This window comes from Protopterus annectens, chromosome 1.part1 (assembly GCF_019279795.1).
Source record: "Protopterus annectens isolate FY-2018-M chromosome 1.part1, PAN1.0, whole genome shotgun sequence".
NCBI lineage: Eukaryota > Metazoa > Chordata > Ceratodontiformes > Protopteridae > Protopterus > Protopterus annectens.
The window spans coordinates 632191698-632209746 of record NC_056726.1 but is presented as its reverse complement, the minus strand read 5'-3'; the positions used below and the strand labels follow the sequence as shown (position 1 = coordinate 632209746).

At 45.7% G+C, this 18049-nt stretch overlaps 1 protein-coding gene across 1 annotated transcript in view; it reads right to left on the bottom strand.

Moving 5' to 3' along the window:
* Positions 1–18049, bottom strand: part of ASRGL1 (asparaginase and isoaspartyl peptidase 1) — a 757546-nt gene that overhangs the window by 47082 nt on the left and 692415 nt on the right. The gene's annotated exons all lie outside the window — the stretch shown is intronic.

Below are 18049 nucleotides of genomic sequence, written 5' to 3'. Positions count from 1 at the left end.
CTTTGATAGATGTTGTAAGTTGCTTATTCGAAGAAGAATAGGCCTGAGCTATGCAATCTCTGATCCATTTAGAGATAGTGGCTTTTGTGATGGTTTGGCCCAATTTATTATCTGAGAAGGACACAAACAACTGGTCTGACTTACGAAGTTGCTGAGTCCTGTCTAAATAGAAGCGTAATTGCCTGTGGACATCCAATTTATGGAGAGTGTATTCTGCTTCATTGGAGAATTTTGGAAAGAAAACTGGTAGCTCTAGAGATTGTTGAAGACAGAAACTAGAACAGACCTTTGGGACAAAGGATGGATTAGGTCTAAGTGATACTCTATCCTTGTGGAAAATCAAGTACGGTGGTTTAATAGACAGGGCTTGAAGCTCTGAAACTCTTCTTGCAGAAGTAATAGCCACTAAGAATGCTGTTTTCCAAGACAGATATTTTAACTCGCATGTAGCAGCCGGTTCGAAAGGGGGAGATGTTAATGCGCGAAGCACTAAATCAAGATCCCACGGAGGTGCAGGATGAAAAACTGGTGGTCTTAATAGACTTGCACCTTTAATGAACGTTTTGCATAGTCTGCTGCTCATCAAAGGAGGATCCGTGGATTCGTGGAATTTAGAGATAGCCGCTAGTTGGACTTTAATAGTTGAGACAGAAGATCCCTGATTAAACAGGGATGTTAAGAATTTCAAAACCTCTGGGACAGGAGCAGTGATAGGGTCTAAGCCCTTGAGTTGAGCCCAGATAGCAAACCTCTTCCACTTACTGAGGTACAATTTGTTAGTGGTGGGTTTGTGGGCCGAAGATAAAATGTGAACAACTTCCAGATCTAGTGTGTGCCTTCTAACTAAGGTCGGAAGTGGAGGAGCCAAGCTGTCAATTTCAAGGATTGAAGGGACTGATGCCAATGTCCCGACTGATGGATTAGCAAGTCCGGAATCAGGTCTAAGGTCCACGGATCGTCCACTGCATGCTTCTTCAGGTAAGGGAACCATATCTGACGAGGCTAGTATGGGGCAATCAGAATCATTAAAGACCCCAGTTGAGAAGCTTTTTGAATGACTTTGGGAAGAAGTGGAATTGGAGGAAAGGCATAAAGTAGCCCTGTTGGCCAAGGTTGTGCTAGAGCATCCATGGCTGGTACTTCTTGATGTGGGATCAAGGAGAAGAACCTTTGGCACTTGGCGTTTTGTGGAGTTGCAAATAGGTCGCAGCACGGCGTCCCCCATCTCTTGAAAACCTGGGCTACTACTGTGCGGTTTAGAGACCATTCGTGAGGAGAGAGAATTGTCCTGCTTAATTTGTCCGCCAATACATTTGACTTTCCCGGGATGTGGGTCGCTACCAAGAAATGGTTGGTAGCTACAGCCCATTCCCACACTCTCATGGCCTCTCTGCAAAGGGGGTACGATCTGGTCCCTCCTTGTTTGTTCAGATACCAGACCACCGACATGTTGTCTGTGTGGATGGCGATGATGCCCTGAGGAAGAAACTTGTGTAAGGCCTGTAGGGATAGAAGTACAGCCCTCATCTCCAACACGTTGATGTGGAGAAGAGCTTCGTCTGGAAGCCAGGAGCCCTGAACTAGCCTGCCCAGACAATGCCCCCCCCACCCTATCTGGGAGGCATCTGTCGTCAGGGTAACCACTGGAGGGGGGAGAACAAAGGGTTTCCCTTGATCCAAGTTGGATGTCTGAAGCCACCAGCGCAGGTCCCTTTTGCATATTTCCGTAATCATAATGTGATGATTGAGGGGAAGATCCTGAAAGGACCATTGGGTTGACAAGAGCCACTGAAGAATCCTCATGTGTAATCTTGCTAGAGGAACTAAAAGAACTGTGGCAGACATTGAGCCTAAAACCTGTAGAACCATCCTGGCTGGGGCTTTGGATCTCGAGATCAGAGCTTGAACTTGGCCCTGTAAAGTTCGGATCCTTTCGGCAGGAAGAAAGACGCATCAATCTTGAGTCTATCTCTGCTCCTATAAACTTTATGCGTTGAGAGGGCAGCAAGACAGACTTTGACCAATTGAATGTAATCCCCAGGGAAACACCCAGGGAGATGGTGGCTTTGAGGTTGTCCATTAGTAGATGCCTGGTGGTGGCAGTCAGGAGCCAGTCGTCGAGATAGGGAAACACTTGGAATCCAAGACTTCTCAAGTGAGCCGTCACTACTGCCAAACACTTGGTGAACACCCTGGGGGCTGTGGTGAGACCAAAGGGCAGAGCGCAAAATTGGTAATGACTGACTCCCAGGCTGAAGCGCAGATACCTTCTGGACGCCTGATGTATCGGTATGTGATAATAGGCGTCCTTGAGGTCTATGGAGCACATCCAAACATCCTTCTCCAATAATGGGAGAATGGATTGTAACGTGACCATTCGGAATTTGGATTTCGTGATGGATTGGTTCAGTTTGCTGAGATCCAATATTGGCCTCAGGTCCCCTGTCTTTTTTGGCACTAAAAAGAACCTGGAGTAATTTCCTGATCCGATCTGGTCTGCGGGGACCGGTTGGATGACTCCTTTATCTAGCAGCTTTAAAGCTTCTGCGGCTGCTATTTCCCTTTGACTGGGTGGTGGGTCCGGGATTCTCTTGGACGGTGGGGGTGAGTATGTGAATGGGATGGTGTAACCTCCGGCAATAATCCGAAGCACCCATCTGTCCTGAGTGATTGACTCCCAGGCTTTTAGGTGCTTGGCAAAACGACACCCGACTGGCTCCGGAGCAGCACAGCCGGGCAATCCCTCATGATGTGGGAGGCTGAAGAGCCACGAAAGGACTCGCGGTCTCCAGAATTGCGGGCCCTCTGCGCCTCTGGGATGGCGTCTCCCTGAAAAATTTCCCGTCCTCTGCCTCTGGGCGGGAATCTTCCTGCTGTTGGGAGAAAAACTTGCGAGATTTGGAACCACATTTTTCCCCTCCTTTAGCCTTGGGGTAAGGCCGAAGGGAGTGGAATAACGGGCACCCACGGCAGATAAAGTTTTTCCCTCTTGCTCACAGCGGGTAAGGGTGTCTTTCACCTTGGGTCCAAACAATGAGGACCCATCAAAGGAGCGTCGGCGAAGGAAGATTTGAAGGCCTCCAAGAACTGACACAAGCGGAGCCAGGCTTGTCTCGTGAGAGCCACGCCTGTGCCTGCCGCTCTACCGCCTTCGGCCACATAGGAAATGAGCCTCATGGACGAGTTAGAAATTGACATAAGGATAGCCAACTGAGAGCTAACCAACTGGGCTAGCTGCTCAGGTAGGTTACCCGAGAGGAATCTGACAACTCCTTGACCAGATCCCTCTGAAGCCTGGTAAAATGTGCCAAATAATTCAGAGACCTTAAGGTAAAGGCCGCTGAAGTCAGGGTGCGCTTCCGTACCTGTCCATACTCCTAGACTCCTTATTAGGAGGATGGACGGACGTTGAAGCCTCTGCCACGTCCTGTTGTGTAGCAGATGCCACCACCATGGCATCTACAGCCACGCCTTTAGTAAGGAACTCCTTCTCGGGGAGCAGACAAAAATTTATTTGGACGAGAAGGGACTGGTTCCACGGTATCTGGATGTTCCCACGCCTTCGACAAACTAAATCCAGAAGCTCGTCAAGGGCGGAGACACCCAGGAGGCGGAGGGCTGAGCTCCAAAGGCCTTGAGGAGCACTGACTCGTCCGCAGAGGGGTTTGGATATCCAGCCGCCTCGTTGTTTGAGGATCTCTAAGATGTCTGCAAATGAGACATCATCCGAGGACGACTGGGACCCTCTGCATCATCCATATCAGTGTCCGATGTAATAGACTCGGGGAGTCCACGTGCTTCCTCTTGCACGATCTCTTCCTCGGGGTTCCTCTGAAGACAACTCCAAAACCCTCAGGAGGAGGGGAACCCCACTGGGGTAACCTCAGGCCTCGGGCTCCGCTGGCTACGGACAGGGAACTGCCAAAGACCCAGTCTCCACGCCCAGGAAGGTGCGGTAAAGCCGGAGAGATGGCGAAGAGGACTTGGCCAAGGCACTCCTCATGGCCCTGAAAGCCGGACCCCCAGAATCCTGGGAGTGTCCGGTCTCCGGAGCCGTGATAGCCGACGGAAGTCCCAGCCGAAGCACCGAGGGAGGCTCGGAACCGAAAGCATAGGTCCCAAACATCACCCCGGGTCCAGCCGAAGAAGTTCCCGTACCAAACTCGGACCCGAAGGCCCGGGTTGGAGTAAGGGTCGGAGCCGACCCTGAGATCTCCACCGGCTCCAACAGCACCTGCTCCGACGGAGCCGAAGCAGTCGGAGGAGGAATGGCAGTGGGGTGGGCCAAGGTCATCGGCTCCGAGGCCAACTGGGTCGGAACCGAAACAAATTTTTGGAAGACTGGGGACTGGAACAGTCTTTGGAGCACCCTGTCTATATCAGAATCCGACATTCTCGAAGACCGAGAGGAAACAGAACGGGTTCGAGAAGGCCTCTCCATCGGCCCCAAAGGGCTAGGGGACCGGCTCCGAGGCGACTCGATGAGTATCGGCGCCGAGGGAATACTCACACCAGATTCCATCGGTGCCGAGGTAGACTTCGGCGCCGAGGAGGAAGTGTCTGAGCTGGCGACCCTTGTCGGCTCCGAGAGCAGCGGAGCCGACGAAGGTGACCCGCCTCGATGCCCCAGCCATCGGCTCGAAGCCAGAGGAGTCGATACTGGTGGCATCGAGGCAGACGTTCGACCTCGGCTCCAAGTCTTTGGAGCCGAAGGAGAGGCCTGCCTAAGTTTCTTGGCAGTCGGATCCGACGGACTGGTCGGAACCGAAGCCCTTTTCTTTTTGGCCGGAGCCGGAGAGGATGCCAAGGCTTCTTCAAAGGAGGGTTTAATTAACCCCTTAAGAATCAATTTATTTTTCCTCTCCTGGAGGACCCTTGAGGAAAAAGCGTGACATACGCTGCATGACTCCTGCAAGTGCTTTGCCCCTAGACAATATACACAAAGCGAATGATCGTCAGTAATAGACATTTTAAAACCACATTTCGAACATTTTTTAAAGCCCGAAGGCCTAGGGGTTTGAGACATGATGTTAACAATTCTAGTAACTTTGACAGGAAAATAAACAACTATAGATTTACTTATGATAAATGTAAGCTAACAGTTATAGCTTAACACAAACACTTCCTGTAAATGACAGGGAACTCTAAACAACTATAGACTTGAGACCCTGTAAAGTTTTCAAAGGTTGACAGTTCGGGAAGGCCCTGGATGGAAGGGGGCCGAAAACAAACTCAACCCAATCACACACAACAGTTTTCACAATCCAAACGTACACAAAAGAGCGATAGCCGTTAAAACAGCTTTTGTGACCAAAAAACAGCAAAAAACTGACAGAAAGTTAGTTAATAAAAACTACTCAGCCCAGCCAGCTCGAGACCACGTCTTCGCAGGGAAGCGGCAAACGAGATCTGGGGGACTGGTAGTGGTGCATCCTGGGATATAGTAAGCTCAGCCAATAAGAGACTTCGCTCTTTGGCATAAGCGTGCCGAGTCGGAGCCGAGGGATCGGCTCCGAACCCATCATTCAGAATGTAGGCGAGATAGGATCACATAACATTTTATGTTTATTCTGAGATGTAAACAGGTCTGTAACACCTGATCTTGAAGGAAAGGTAGGCCTACCAACAATGGTAAGAAAGTTTATACTCAAAGTATAAGGAAAGGGACAGCAGAAATTACTTGAAATTTAAATGAAATATTAAAGATTAAGAAATACTCATTCATAAATTCATAAAAAAAATTTTAGAAAGGAAATATAAAAAAAAAAAAAACTTATCTCCCACTGTAAACTTGAGAGCTGAAGGTGACCACATCTAGATGCTAAAGCAGCAAACAGGATCTGAGAGACATTAGGGTGGTACATTATAGGTAAGGAAGGATCTCAGGAGTTTGTTGGAAGCCACCAGCTAGTATAATGACCCAGTCAGATCTGAGGATTGGATCCAATCCTATTAGTTCAGGAATAAATGAATTAATGAAAATAGACAAAATCAGGGGGGAATGTAATGAAGTCTACATGGATTTATTTTCCATGTAGGCATGGTGGCATGCTACTTACCAGAAAGTAAAAAGGTTTGCGATCCAGTAAGCAAAGCTGAGCAGCGTGCATGAGCGCGCCAACACAAAAAGTATCCTTGGCATGTAAATCACCTCATAAGCAGGTGAATGGCATGCAAATGAGGGAGGCAGAGTGATCCAGCAAGCAGTCAGGCAGTCCTCCAAACCCTGTGATGGTGTCAGTAATGTACATGGAAAAGTTCCATGTATAGGATGTTAAACGGACAACAGGGGCTGTAAAAGTGCAGTTAGAAGGACATAAATAGCATAGCAGATACAGATATGTATCAAACTATCCACCATGTGTCCAAAACTGTATGGAAAATAATTTAAAATATTTTTTTTAATAATCAGGGTATGTTTGTGCAGCGCGCCACAGTGTGCAAACATGCCATTAAGAAAAAAAAATTAAAAAGTGTGTAAAAATCTAGTTTATTAGTATGTGACAGTAATGCATGTTAGGATCCTATGTGGAGTATCTACAATGCTGGACTAGTGCTGTTGTGAAGAAGGCTGGGCCAGGAACTGTGCACTTTCCAGGTTGTGTGCACGGATCCCTATGCAAATGAGGTGGGGTTACTGAATAGCACAAATGGATATCCATGTGCACAGATCACATCTGTGTAGGCACAGAATCATGTTGGTGTTCCCAGAAGAGGCAGATGAAATAAAAAGGGTGTGTGTCCGCAGACTTATAAGCTCATTTGAGCTCAGCAGTTCCTGTTTGCATGACACAGCATTCTGCTGAGCAGGGGGGCATGTCCAGTGACTACTAAGCTTTGTTTACCTTTGGGAGGTGTGTTTCAGCGTGCTTGCATGTGTTTGAGCAGTGTGCCACTGTGCTGAGCAGGCCTAGCAATGGGGGGGTGTCTACTCATTGCTGAGCACTGTTTATCTTTGTGTGCGGGTTTATGCGGCGTGCCACAGTGCTCAGCAAGGAAGGCTGTAAAATTGGCTGAGAAAGCCAATGATATAGTAATTACTGATGACCCCTGTTTCACTTAAACTATGTCCATTAAAACCCCTTAATGATGTACTTGGCAGGTGGAATGCATCATAGGTAGGCAATCACACAGGCTGCAGCAACAGCAGAGCACTATAAAAGTTGCATATACCCTACAATCTGATTTCACTTCATACTCTGCACCAGTGGAGTACAAACTTGGGATTTTTAACTGAAGGAATGCTAGGGGCTGCTGCAGGTCTTCTACATTTGTATGTGCTAGATGCGGAGGTCAGTGCTGATGCTGCTGCTGACAACAGGCCTAGACTGAGAAGGAGAAGAGTGTTCAGGCCCAGGGTAACCTATGAGGAGCTATATGAGCTGGAGATTGTAGAGTGCTACAAGGTGGACAGGGACATACTACAACAACTCACTGTGCTATGCCGCCCTCAATTCAGACCCAGAGCCAACAGAGGGGAACCCATCCCAGTGGAAACAAAGGTATGTGTAGCTCTTAGGATACTAGCCACAGGTACTTTCCAAAGACCACCTGGGGACATGATGGGGGTTTCGCAGGCATCAGTATCCAGGGTACTCCGCCAGTTCCTGGATGCCATGCTACCACATGCAGTGACCACATTTATTTTCCCCACACCCCTGAGGAAAGAGTCAGCAGTATGCAACACTTCTACCATATAGCACATTACCCTGAAGTACTGGGTGCCATTGATTGCACTCATGTACACATCAAGGAACCACCTGGTGAGGAGGGTAGAACCTACGTCAACTACAAGGGGTATCACTCCATCACCTGCCAGGTCATGTGCAATGCCCAGGGCATTATCATGAATGTGTGCGCCGGCAGTCCAGGAAATTATCACGACTTCCATATCTGGCACTCATCACAGCTGTACCAGATGTTTACAAGGGGGAGCATCCCACATGGCCATTTACTGGGGGATGCTGGCTATACACTGGAACCATGGATGATGACATCCATCAGAAATGCACACACACACACACACACACACATGAAAGAATGCCATAATGAAGCAAATGCACAAACTAGGAACACCATAGAGTGTGTGTGTTTGGGCTTCTGAAGTCACAATTCCAGTACCTCGATACATCTGGTGGAGCCCTGCAATACTCTCTAGCCACATGTGCACAGATGTTCACAGTATGTGCCATGCTACATAATACTATCCTGCAGAAACAGCTGTAGCAGGATCAGGAAAGGGAAGGGATAGACAGCCACCCACTAGTGCCTAAGTCCCCACAGCCACACCCACAGGAGGACTTGTAGGAGGAACCCCCTGAGGTTGTCCCTGCAGGCAGACATAGACATGCCCAGTATGCCCTGGCCTTGGCCAAGAGTCAACACATAGCACATGTACTAACAACCTAGGGCCTCAGGGACTGACACCTTACTACGACTCACACACATATAGTACAAATGATGCCAGCCAGCCCACACAACCTGCACCTAACCATTTACTGGCTGTGCACTGCATGCATCAGACAGAGTCAGCCCCGACCTACAGGTCTGTCAACTACTGCATTCACAAGGTAAGTCACTCTCATGCACACCACTTGTAAGGAGTACTAGAATATGCATATGTATGGACTTGCTGCAAGTATGCAAGGGAATATAGGATGCTACTAGGCTACTTGCAGAAGTCTAATACCCACTTAGGACAACAGGTAGTCTGTCCAAAAGTATGTGCCCCATAATATTCACTAGGCCACATGACTGGACAATCCACTACAGTAGTTAAGGGAGATGGCAAACAGTGGGGTCACAGAACAGTCACACAACTGTTTATGCCAGTAGAGCATGGGCTGGTCCTCCCCCACCCCAACACATCAGTGTTCCAATGCAACTACTGTAACAGTAAGTCTGCAATAATATATCAGCAGACCTAATAATTTCAAGGCTATGACACAGAACCTGGCCACACGTATTTCTCATGCAGTGCAGGGGTAACAATGTACGTCTGTATGCAGTCGATAGTATGAGGAATAAAATCTCCCAGTCTGGTGGCTGGTGTGGCTTACTGGGCTAGGAACATTAGCATGGGTGGTGGTGTTGATGGTTTCAATCATGCAGTATCTACATCTTTTGCATGTGAGGTACTCGTATGTTGGTATTCCTACAGACTGTCATACCCCTCAAACTGTTACTGCAAGAAAGCTGGACAAAGGCAAAGAGAATGGGGGGACTAAGGGTCACAACTACATATAGGCAGTGCACATGCTCTGATGAATCTAGAAGGTGGTAGTATAACAGCAGGTTGCAACAGGACATATTAGCTGCAGGATGTACAGGCCGTCACTTAAATGTGTCAGTAGTTACAACAATTAAGCATCTGCATTTTAAAGTATTTTACCAGAAAACCACAAATATATGAGGATCAGACCAGACATTTGGGGTGAAATATTGGGCATTCTGCAAAAACATACGCAGGGAGAGGTATGCAGACTGTCACCTTGTGTGTGGAATTACATCAAGTACCCCAGTCACATCATACCTCTCAACCTCTTAGGGTAGGAAATCTGGACAAAGCCATGAATAAAAGTGGGACAAAGGACCAAAAATAAGGACAATGTATAAATATTACTCTTACAAATTTAGAAAGTTGATACAATAACAGGTCTTGCATTACCATGAATTTCCTGATGGGTATGGAGTCTGACACTCAAATGTCTGTCTATTTCTAACCTTAGTCTGTAATGATTTGCCACTAATTTTCAGAAAACCACACTTTTATGAAAAATGGACCAAAACTATGAGGCAAAAATCTGGACACTGCAGAAATCTGTACATTTGAGAGGTATGAGTCACACATTAACTACAACAAACAGCTGGGAAATGCTTTGGACAAGTGCAGGGAAGTGCTGTAACTGTAGAAACAGGTGCAGCAGCCAATGTCTGCAGCACACAAAATCCCAGACCAGAGAACAGGTAGCTCTGGCCTGCAGTCATCTTGTAAGTACTGACAGTTGTACTGGGCATAGTCCTACACTTAGCTAACTTAAGTGCACATACCGATAGCTATGTATACATATCTGACTGTCCCTTCCCCTTCTCAAACATTATTAGTGTATCTATCAGTATGTGGTATATATATATATATATATATATATATATATATATATATATATATATATATATATATATGTGTGTGTATATATATATATATATATATATATATATATATATATATATATATATATATACACATATATATATATATATATATATATATATATATACATATATGTAGCTACATAAAGTACATTGATACACAGACTCTCCACATATATCTACATAACATATTTACACAAGTACACACACAGCAACAGGTGAGGAAACATCCTTGTTTTATATATATATATATATATATATATACATACATGTGTGTGGGGATGTACAAATGTCCCCACAAACACCTGAATGCTGGGGTTATATGCACTTACACATTACAACAGTTGTCTGATGGGACCAGACCAAGGCTACAACAGTACATAATCCACACACCCACAGACCCCTGTGTCTGCGGAGTGACACCCTGTAGACAAGTACAGTTGAGCAGGTGTTGTACAATGGTTGCAATTCATCCCTTGGACAAGCCATATTGCCCCTGGCCACATGTCTGCCTAACTGCAACTAGCCACATATGGCCATACTGGTACTGTACACACATAGCAGGGCTATTAACATGTATACCACTCCTAGGACACTAGATACAATAATACTGCCAAGCAATATCACTCTGCAGGCCACAAATGCTGTCTAATACAAGGCTACTTTGCATACTCCACAAGTACTGTGCCTGCATTCACATACACAACAGATATAACCTGTGGCGTGCTAGACAAATACTGCAAGCTGTAGTGTGTACTGCTAGATAGGTGGGGTTCTAATCTCACATCAGTCAACTGTGTGTGTGTGTGTGTGTGTGTGTGTGTGTGTGTGTGTGTGTGTGTGTGTGTATAAATATATCCCCTTGCAGAACTACAGACATGTCCATATGGCCTATGTCTGTGCAATGGTTATGCATTTTATGGAGCTATGACTAGCTGGTGGCCCTAAATTGCCTCTTTCTAGAAAGGCATAACTAATGTCCACCATCTGTCTGACCTGGACACAGGATATTTGTAAATGTGTCGACTCCATCACCACACCTTGATGATTTGTAAGTTCAGAAAACCCAGGTGACACGTAGCAAGGGTAGCAGCCATTAACACAAACGTATGAATGCATGAGTACGCTGACTGCCACCATTGTCCCTGACAGACTGTTCTACACATATGCACCTAGGCAGCCATGAACTTACACTGTCGTACTTTGCTGTTGTCATATACCTGCTGTGCTGTCATGTCATTCTGTGCCTCTGTATTGACACCATGTGTCCATGGCATATGCCTCAGAACCCTGCAACAGAAACATACACAGGTCCGTGACACACCTGTCATTCTGTAACACTCCCACCAGTACATCATGCAACATAAGATACACAAAGTTTGATGAGTAGTCATGCCACATGCCAGCATACAGTACCTGTTGTGGGCCACAAGTGGCATGGCAAAACAATACAGCACTACACAAGTACATGTCAAGTAATAAAGTCACCCTGTGCATCAGACACATAATTGCAATGCCCTGCATTGATGGCACGGATGACAGGGATGTAGCACAGGTATAATCACATGCACAGGGTGTGGTGTGGGGGTACTGGAGGCCTAGGGTGTGCCAAACAGTTGACAGCATGTGTGTGAGTCAGGAAGGGGTGTGGGTTAGATGGGCCATGGATAGGTGCCGTGTGTGTCTGTAGGTTACCTGCATATGACAGTGGTGTTTGAGTGTGTGCATGCACACAGTCAAGCCCAGTGCTAACCCTACAAGTGTCTATGGTGGACAGCTGTGAACTGTACATGGTAGAGTAGACAGTTCACCATCTCTGGCCATAAACATGGGAACTGGCTCTGCCAGGAGTAGCATTGGCACCACCATGCCCAATGTCAGATGCGGTACTAATACCTGATGGTGACTGCTGTCTGCTGGGGCTGTGTCCCCCATGGGCCACCCAGGACCAAGTGCCCATAGCCTGCCATGTTGTGGTGTGGACAACACACTTCCCTCTGTAGTGTTGGAAGTACTGCCACTAAAGGAGCATGACGGTGCACGGCCACGTGGACTCTCAGCAGATGGTGTTGCTGACTTACGTCCATGTGTCCAACGCCCAACTCCAACCAGATGTTCCAGCACAGACAATGTGTGGTCCAAGACAGACACTGTCTCAGCTCACAGTTTGTCTACTGCATCAGTGAATCAATCCAGGGTGTCCCCAATGCAGTGGAGGCAGTCACAGATGTCAGAATGTGCTGCATCCATAACCCTAAGCATATGTCTGATGTTACATTCAGAACATGCCTGTGCTTCCATGACGGCTGTAAACATACATCATGTAACTCATGATGTGACACAAGCAGCAGGTGGTGGATGGACAGCAGGCTTCCTATGAGCACCCCTATCAATCCGCCTGTGTGGGAACTCACTAGCTTGATGGCTATGGCCATTGTCTACAGTCACTGGAACCATAGTTGCCACACTTCCTTGTTCAATGACTCCACCCTCTAACTGTCCAACATCTGTGGCCTGTGGGGACTGGGTTTGTGTGGACATACTTACTGTGTGCAGAGACAATAGGGGGCAGAAGAGGGATGTCAACCTCTGGGACAGATTCAGCCGCCGACAACCCCACCTGTGCTCACTATACTCACCATCATCATCAGAGTCCGATGAGGCACTGACATCAGGTTGTGAGAGGGACAGACTCCAACCCTTCCTGATCACCTGTGACAACCAAGACAAAAGCAGTACATTACTATCTGCACTATTATGTATGGTAATCCACACAGACTCATACAAATGAGGATCCACAACTGCATTACCAGTCTCATACTTTCTCATCTCTGCTCTCATGCACAACAACCTGAAAACATACACATACAATTCAAGGCCTTTATAACATGCACATCAGCTGCATCCAGTTAAAGTTGCCAGTACAATATACCTGTAGGGTATGCAATATGACACTATATGTGAAAGAACTACACATAAAACCCAGTATACCTATCTTGAGAATGATATGTCACTACTAGTGTCACTGCCTCAAGTATGTACCGTCTCCCTTTTGTGTTTGGACAGGCATCTTGAAGCAACTGCCTCATGTATGCCAGGCTACAGTCACTCATAATTATAAGTGGAAACGTGTTAATTTTCATTCAAATACACACCTGTGACTACCCAGTCTATGAACTGTAGTTAACTGTTCCAGAATGAAATAGACAAATATTCTACTCTGGCTAATCACATCTGTACATAGGGCAATACGGCAGCCCTTAACTTTCAAAGGATATATACGATCCGTAAAACAATATCATCAGTACAGGACCATGGGCTTGGGCAACACCTGATGGACCTATAAAAAGATGAGGGAGAGGTATTGTCAACACCACCAAATGTTTAAGCACTACAAGGTAATATGTGCATATATCCACTTGTACAGTAGCTACTGTGTTACTGGCTGTATTGCCGACATTCTGAGTATGTTTGCACAACTGAGCTTAACCCCCCCCCCAAAGTAGATAGACCTGACACCCATGTACACGTATGTACAGCCTGCCACAATGACTGATACAGTATTACACTGGTGGACACAGTAAGCTTACCTGGACGCTCCTCTGATGTGAACACTGTGGCACCCACCTCCATGATGTATGGTGTGATGGAAGCCTGGGAGTTGTCAAGTTGTCCTAGGTTCACCAGGAATTCCTCTGTGGCCGAGAGTGGTTGTTCCATCGCAGACCGTCCACCGGTGGTGGCAGGATCCCTGGCAACAGCACCTGTCCTTTGTCGTGCAGCATTCAGCATGTCTGTGACCAAGTGTCAAACCAGCTCAAAGGTCCTGTCCTGTTGGCCAATCTGATTTACATCCCGCACAATGTCTGTCCATAATGCTGCCCACTGTTCCTGATTTTGCCTCCCCTGGACAACAAGATCTGATGGTGATGTCTCAGTCCATCCAGTATAATGTCATTCTCTACGTGTGATAAGGGGGGTGTCTCCTGCAGTACATGGTTTCTGAAAGACAACAAAAGGGGAACATATTACAGGACCAAGTACGTGGACGTCCACTATGTACACATCAAGCATGCCCATAATGTCCTGCCCTCTACACTTCTACCTCACACTTCATACCACACAGTCTGGCAACACACTATGTGTGTGGATACCACCAAGATAGAAGCAATACTGGGGTATGTCCCTGTGTGCCACTACAGATTCTGCTGCATGTTCCTATACCCACCACTATAGTCTACTGTGGTGTGTCCCCTACGGGCAAACTCCCACTAATAAGTCATACAGCCACTACCAGACTAATAGCAGTGTGCTATTACAACTGTATGGGGACAGTCCAGTGTTCCACAATGACAATGAACAATGCAAACTTGCTGTACTATATGTTCCCTGTAGGCATTATACCTCTCAACTATACAGATGTTTGCAGAATGTTAAGATGTCTGCGTCATAGTTTTGGCCACTTTCACACAAACCTGTGGATGTGTGACAAATGGTTGGCCAATCATTGATTGCTGATGTCAGAAAATAAAGACAGACATCTGAGTTTCACACATCATGCCCCTCAGAACCCAGTCATACTACTGTAATACCTGCCATTCTATTAACTGTGTTAGTTTGTAAGAGCAATATTTAACAATTGTCCCTAATTTTGGGCCTTTGTCCCGCCATTAATCATGGCTTTGTCCAGATGTTTTGCTGTAATAGGTTGACAGGTATGTTAGGCATAGCTGTCAACCAAACGGACAAATGTCAACAGAAACAGGGACTTAGCCAGAGTACATCAGGCGCACTTTGAAAATATTAGGACTATTTATGTGAGACATTGACAGAATGAGAGGAGGTGAATTACTGTATATCATTTGATGTTACAGGAGTGTACACCCTTATTTATTGTCACTATGTATTACGTGTAATCCACTAGCTTTCCTTCAACATCCATCTGTTGTATGAGGGATTAAGAGGGACAGAACAAAGATTTGAGTGAAATCAGGGACAGTTAAGAGGCATGCCTGTAGGTGTAGGACAGCAGAGTATCAATGACATGTCATTATCAAACGTCTAGGATAAGCTTACTGCTGTAATCCCTATTCTCCATACCTCCATCCCCCTATCTGCATCCTGTTATATGGAGAAATCATTTACATACCTGGGGGAGTGCAGTACTCCTTTGTTGAACTCTGCTTCCAGTACTGTTTTGTAAAGACTCTCTCTTTGTGAGGTAAGTGTTATACACACTTGTTCCCCATAACCAGCTGCTTGCCTTACCCTACTTACCCTAACATTTTTCCTACTTACCTTAACCTCCTAATACTCAATCCTTTCCCCTCAGTAAGCCTCTGTGCCCCCCCAGTACAATGTACTTTAACGTTTACTATTTATTTGAACATTTACTATCCATAAAATATTTATTGTTATGTTCAATCTTAATGTTCTTAGACCAAGTCATACTAATTGTAAAAGTCCTACTTGGTTCATGTAAACCTTATGTCTAAGATTTCTTCATTTGGGAATGCTACAATTAATAAGATCTAATCAGAAATTTAAAGATGCCTAAAATTGTTGACCTTTTTATTTTTGTTTTACATTTTATAATGTATAAATTGTAATCTAAAATTGTCTGTAATTGTAGAGCTTTTCTCCCCGGGCCTCCACTGAACATCGGACTTTCTGGCCCAATGGACTTTCCCGGTCAACAAATGTCAATAAATAAGGTACTGCTCATTAACTGGAAATTGCCTCTGCACCAATCTGTGGCTTTGATATGCTAATTGCAGCCAAAGCACTTGACTTGCTAATTGCAGCCAAAACACTTGACTTGCACTATCATTAGCCAATGGCATGCCACAATAGTGCAATATACAAGGCCTAGTTGTAGACCTGGGCCCCTTTCTTAGCTGTTCAGATGGACATTACTGAGGCATGGAGACTACAGCATCACAGAGGGTAGGTATCATAAATATCAGCTATAGACATTTATGCAGTATATCCACATTTTTGCCTAACATGTGTGGTCAGTTTCCCATGACATTGTGGTCATTTGTCAAATCACTGGCAAATCATTGTGGGTTGACATCAGTAATGAAAGACACATATTTAAGTGTCAGACTTCATACCCGTAAGAATATGCATGACAATGCAATAGCTGTTACTCTGTCACCTGACTATCTTTGTCAGAGCACACTGCAAAACATGCCCCGAACTCTGGGCCTTTGCCTCTACATTAAGTATGGTTGTGTTTGGATTCTTTGTTCTAGGGGGTTGGGGGGTATGGTAGGTCTGTAGCAGCTATCTTTATGTACAGCTGTGTATGCCACAGGCTGCAGCTGCTGCTGCAGGCTAGAACACATGGGGAGAGTGTGAACATTTTGGAGGACAGCAAGCTGTACGTGTATGTGTGGTAACTGTGTCAGCCCTGTTATTACAGCAGAAATAGGGTAAGGGTACCATTTCAGTCCAATCAAGCATGTGATTAAGTAACATCTGTTATGTAACTGTGCCAATACCAGAGTAGGAGGCAACATATAGTTAGGCTATACAGCTATGTGCAGTGTGTGTCTACCTGCAGGCCTTTGACTTGCAAAAACTGGGTAGCAGTTCATTAATTAGCAGTAACCTGTGAGGCTTATAAATGCATGACTCAGTCATTACTCTTGTTGTCACAATAATATAATTGAATTGCAACACAAAACTGGATTTGAACCCAGGACTGCGTGTGACAAGGAATTTAACACACTGAGCTACTGAGTCACTGCATATGTACTTGTATTTACAAGATATTTGTGCACATACACAGGCTGTGTAAAACATTTCTACATCCATGGGTATGTGCATGGCCTTATATGGTTGTATTTCTGCACCAGGGTTCCAACTGTACATGTACTTTGCCACTGCTGCCTTAGCAGGTGTCTTTCCACAAGTGTCCGATAAAAGGGCACATATACCTGCTTCACAGGCCTCACTTAGATCCATTATGTCTTTGGCTGTTCACTGGTGTATTATTGCACCAGAGTCCAGGTACACTCCTATTTTTCCCATTAGTGTTTTACTGCAGTTACATGCTGAATGACTGTACATAGCAATCAGTATGTTTTCCTGGAAACACCTGTTTAAGGCATGTAGCACGGTGGATTAATGCAGTGTGCTACAGTTGAGAGCCCGAGTTCGAGACTTGGCAGAGGTGTTTATTTTCTACATGTGATTAACACTGTAATAAACACATATACTCATTAAAGCTGAGCTAAGCGAAGTGTTGCGCAAGGCCGTGTCACTCTGCACATACCCATGCAAACCCACGTTAAAAAAATAAAAATAAAATAAAAAGGGGGTGATAGGAAAGTGGTGAAATGTGGGGCAAGCAGAAGGAAAACATAGTGAAAAGCAGGAAGAGATGTGCAGGAAGGGTGTAGGAAATAACTATAGCTATCCATTTCTTGTACAGCAACAACTGTGCATTTTGGCAGATTTTGTAAATGAATATGAACTCTCAAACCCCAGAGAGAGGGGTGAGAAAGTGCAGTTGTGTACATTTACCATAAATGTAGATGTTCAAGTGTATCCACCGTTGCAGTCATCACACTTGGGTTATCTGCCTGCAGGCAGCCCTCAGTCGGCCTGAATACCACAGACTTAGTATTTCTGTGTCGGTTGCTGTCGCTCCAGGAATTACGTCAGGTCATCAGGAGGATATAAAAAAAGGCAGCCAACGCCATTACATCAGTTTTTCTTGTCCCAAATGTCAGGAGCACCCCAAAAGGGAGCTAAGTTATGGTGGAGGAAAACACCACCAGTAAAAAGTAAATACCAATACCAATACCCATACCACTGAAAATGGGGGGGGGGGGTAAAGGCCTAGACAGATTAAGGAGGGACAGAAAGAGAGAGAGAGAGAGAAACCAGG